Source organism: Anas acuta, chromosome 11 (assembly GCF_963932015.1).
Source record: "Anas acuta chromosome 11, bAnaAcu1.1, whole genome shotgun sequence".
Taxonomy (NCBI): domain Eukaryota; kingdom Metazoa; phylum Chordata; class Aves; order Anseriformes; family Anatidae; genus Anas; species Anas acuta.
The window spans coordinates 15514010-15518875 of record NC_088989.1 but is presented as its reverse complement, the minus strand read 5'-3'; the positions used below and the strand labels follow the sequence as shown (position 1 = coordinate 15518875).

General features: G+C 48.3%; 1 long non-coding RNA gene across 1 annotated transcript; it reads right to left on the bottom strand.

Annotated features, from left to right (window-relative positions):
* Positions 1 to 692: 692 nt before the first annotated feature.
* On the bottom strand, positions 693 to 1775 carry LOC137862743 (uncharacterized). Its single transcript, XR_011100500.1, has 2 exons — positions 1561 to 1775; positions 693 to 1131 (listed from the first exon to the last, which is right to left on the bottom strand). It is a non-coding gene; the product is annotated as an uncharacterized lncRNA (long non-coding RNA).
* Positions 1776 to 4866: the final 3091 nt, after the last annotated feature.

Genomic DNA, 4866 nt, shown 5'->3' with positions numbered 1-4866 from the left:
TCTGGTGGTCGTGAAGATGAAGGCTGTAGTCTTCCTCGGCATTGTGGTTCAACTTCTTTTTTTTAGATTTGGTCATGTTGGCCCAGCGTGAGACAGGAAGGCAGGATGTTGAGACACTAGGTTAGCAACTTATCCAGGAGATGGTTACATGAGCTTTGCAACAGTGTCTTTGAAGAAAAGAGGCAACTGAGATGCAGAAGGAGAGAAGGGGAGGGGGCTCTCTTTTTTGTTACATTAAGCAAAAGAATTTTCATAGTGTCCAGCCAAGTATTATACAGCTCCTTACTTGAGCAGGGAGCCTTCGCAATTCCTGCTCCTCAAACGGAACTCCTTGTTTTTATAATACAAAAGGCAATGAACAAACATTTATTGCATATTACAATCCCTCCTTTTTCTTTTAGTTACTCATTTTGTTCATTGAAGCTCTGCAATGCCTGGCTACTAAGAACTAATGTTTCCTCGATTCCTTCGCTGGTAGTTATTGGCTCGTATTTGGTATGTTTGAGCATTAAATGTGCCGCTTCTAAATGTCCCTTTACAATCGCAATCAATTTATTAAAAATACATGGTCCAAAAGTTAGTGCTATTATTAATAACAACAAAGGTCCTGTTATTGTTGATAATAAAGTAGTAAGCTAAGGTGAATAATTAAACCAAGATTCATACCAGCTCTGTCAGGCTTCATTCTGCCGTTTCCTTTTTTTTTTTTTTCCAACCCTTCCCTGGATCTTGCCATTGTATTTCTTACCACTCCAGTGTGATCAGTATACATATAGCACTCCTCTTTCAGGGCTACACACAGCCCGCCCTGTTGTAAAAAATACCAAATCAAATCCCCTACGATTTTGTAACACTACCTCTGAAAACGGCCTGATAGATTTTCCAGGGCCGAGATGGATTGTTCAATTTGGGTCAGGTCCTCGTCCACAGCAATGCATAAGGAAGTAAATTCTTGATCTTGTTTAACCAATGAGGCTACCCTGGTCCCCACTCCAGCTCCTCCCAGGATTATTAGGGTGGCCAAAGTTAGAGCCGTGAATGGTTCCCGTCTTTCCAGATGATGACTTTCCACTGTGTCTGGGTGTACATATAATCCTCAGGGTGGTATAGAATCCTTGGTATAATTATCACCTGTATACAGAAATCACGAGACGCATTAAAGAGTTTTAGTGATAGACAAGGAGTTATTCCCACTCACAAGCAAACCCACCTAGCGTTGTTGGCTGGGATTAACCACTCAGCTGATTGTTTTCCATTCTCCAAGATATTACGTAGGTGACACTTCCCACTAGGAACCGTGCACACACACCTACCACCTCCAGTGACTTGTGTTAGTGTTACCCTTATGTCTTTTCCCCAACTGCATTGTAGAGGGTTGTTCTCGTTTGTGCGGGAGGGCTCCCCAGGATTCCCGATAGCATCATAACATGAAGGCCTTATACTAAAGCATAATCAACAGTGTTTTGTTACATTTGGGTTTGTTTTGTTTAATAATTGGTAGCTGGCATTCATGACCCCCCCATATGTTATTCCCAGCTATGTTATCATTCTTGGCTTTACCTGAGCTCGTAGGGCTGCCGAGGGTTGGCACTGTAGTATTTTCCGCAGGCTGGATTCCCTGGACACTTTCTGACAATACCTCATTTGGTCCTACTGCCTGGGGCCTATCAGCATCCCCCTTTTTATTAGTACAAGTCCTCCCCTATCTGTTCTGTGTTTGTAAAATCTGACACCACACATTTTTCCTAGTACCCAGCTAGTATCGTCCAAGTTTGTTATATATATATATATATATATATATATATATTTGCAAGGTTATATATATATATGTATATATATATATAACCTTGCAAATTTCTTTATTTCCATGGAAGGTTCCTGTATTCCTGTATACCCTATACCATGCCCTTGCCACCTGTAACGGGGACCTGCTTGTTGGTTGCAACCTTGCGGCCCATATCCCACTTGTAAGAATTTATTCCGACCAGCCCCGAGTGTCCAGTCCGTAGCAATGGTTTCACACCCCCAGTATGCACAATAATACATGTTCGGGTAATTACAGTACCCCTTTCCTGGGTTAGAAGTTGGGCAGAAATAAAATTCTGATCGGTTAAAGCATGGCTGCACTGACACCAGGTCACATAATGTGATGCGGAAACTGGGAGCACCCGCTGTCGTTTGCTGGATGATGAATTGATCCTTCTATCTGATCAAGCTCCATTTAAAAGGCTGATGGGGATGCGCAGACCCATAGCTGACCAAAACGATGATACTGACTCCCATGTATCGTAGGAGGTGGTCAGAGCCCATCTAAATTGTCGGCCCCTCAGTCCCCCACCGTTTTCACTTCTCTGCCTCGCTTGTCAGTTCGGTTGCAGCGAACTACAAGGTATCAGTTCTTCTTGGCAGCAGCAGTGTTCTTCAGGGGAACCTACTAGGGAGCCTTTGAAACAGGGCCTCCTCCCCTTCCCATGATACACAGATAATATACAATACTTATCGAGTCTGTCTTAGTGTCAGCTTCAAGTCATCAGGGCCTGGAGCTGCCTCCCATTTACCTTCCCAGATTGGTCGTTTCACACGGCTGGCATGCATCCATCCTTTCTGCGCAGTTCGAATAGCCGTTTCTGTGGTAAGCAAAACAACATAGGGGCCTTCCTGTGGGTAGTTAGGGTCTGGCGGCCGGAAGATGTCGCGATGTACGGAAAGGTGGAGCCCCTCCCTTGATGGACAGTAGCGTGTGGCCTGTGATGTAAGCAAGCGGAAGTGACGCTATGGGCCTCGGGTATATAAGCCCATGTGACTCGACAATAAACGCCATTTGCCATCCACCACATTGGTGTCTGTGAGCCGATGGACCGAGCGGCCTGGGGCTGGCCGCCGTGCCGTTCCTGAACCAGGTCGCCACTGCCCCCTGAAGGCAACAAGTGGTGCCGAAACCCGGGAAAACTCCTGATTCGGGTGAACGGCGGCCGGAGCGGCGGGACCAGCCCGGCGGGGAGGAAGCTCCCGGACCAACAAGGAAGATGGAAACCCTTGTGAAGGTCGTATCAAAGTTGTGGAAGCTGTGGGGTGGCTCGGCTGAGGAAGCCAGGGGTGCCGGTGGGGAACCAGAGCCTGGGGAAATCTGGGAGAGACCACGGCCATGTGCGCCCCAGTACGGTGCTGAACTAGAAGACGAAGAGTCGGGTGAAGAAGCCTCCGGCGGGAACGGGGATGAAGTGTTAGGTTTTACTAACAAGTGGAAATGCGAAAAAGAGAACGGTTGCGGGGACGACCGGGGAGGAGGTAGAAGCGTGAGAGAGGGGCAGAGAGCCGATCGGAACGGCCATCCGAAAAAACGCTCCTGTGGCGCAAACGCCTCGCCGAGAAGGCGGCGGGGCGAGCCACGAGGCAGGGAGCGGCCCGCCCGCAGGGGTGGGGGGCGGGGCCGGAACTCGATGGGAGGGGACCGGAACGTGGAGGTGAGCAGTCAGCCGAGCTCCGACTCCGGATCAGATACCGATTCAAATTCGGAGGAGGAAATGGGGACAGATAGCAGAAATATCCCCATCCGAAATAAAGCTGCACCGCGAGGCAGAGAAATTCCTCTCACAGATTGGAGGAAAAATAAGATTGCGTGCACCATCTTGGCTCTATCGGCCATGCTAGCGTTCCTGGTCTGGGTGACAGACGGGGGGCAGAGGGTTCACTCACCAACAAACCCTAAGGATGTGCAAGCGATTGTTAAAGCCATTGTGGATAAAGGGCTTCATTCTGCAATGGTCTCCACCCTCATAGATGGTGTTTTCAGGGGAGACGACATGCTCCCGTTTGATATAAAACAAACTTGTAGACTGATCTTTGACGGGGGTGGGATGATCATTTTTAAACGAGAATGGGGGGACAACTGTATGAGACAACTGGCCCAAGTAACTGGGACGGATCACACACTGTATGGCTCTAGCCTGCAGCGGCTAATGGGTACGGACCCAACAGTGATCACCCCCCAGGCGCAAGTCCAGGGCCTGAGGGCCCACGAAGGTATGGCAACTCGTGCGGCCAGAGAAGCTCCAAACAGCCGACACCCCAACTTCAGAACAAAACTAATGAAAACTGAGTTTCTGTTCACAGGAATGGATCATCGGGCACCCCCGTAATCTGTATACCCCGGTGACAAGAGAAGACAATAAGTCAGCAAGCGTCCTGTCTAAGCCTGAGAGTTCCACACTGGCAGAATCCAGACAACAGCGAAGCAACCTCCGTGGGTGGGGGGCTGCAATGCGTTTGTGTGATCTTATCTTTGGACCTTGTATACTAAATATGCTTGTGTTGTTTGTTAAAAGTTGGTTAGAGAAAGTTAACATTATGTTGGTAGAACACCAACAACTACTTTAAGAGTGTATTTACTCAGGGTTACCAGTTACCTCTTAGTTTTCTCCTGGTTATTGTGCCTTATGTTTTTTAGTTAAGTTATGATGTCTACATCTTAAGATTGTTATATTTTAGCTAATTTGGTTGTGCATAGGGAGGGGGGAAATGTGGGTAGTTAGGGTCTGGCGGCCGGAAGATGTCGCGATGTACGGAAAGGTGGAGCTCCTCCCTTGATGGACAGTAGCGTGTGGCCTGTGATGTAAGCAAGCGGAAGTGACGCTATGGGCCTCGGGTATATAAGCCCATGTGACTCGACAATAAATGCCATTTGCCATCCACCACATTGGTGTCTGTGAGCCGATGGACCGAGCGGCCTGGGGTTGGCCGCCGTGCCGTTCCTGAACCAGGTCGCCACTGCCCCCTGAAGGCAACACCTTCCCCACAGTGTTGTTAAAGAAGTCTCTTTCCAAGTCTTAATTAGAATTGAGGGTGATCAAGTGGCAATTCCAAGTC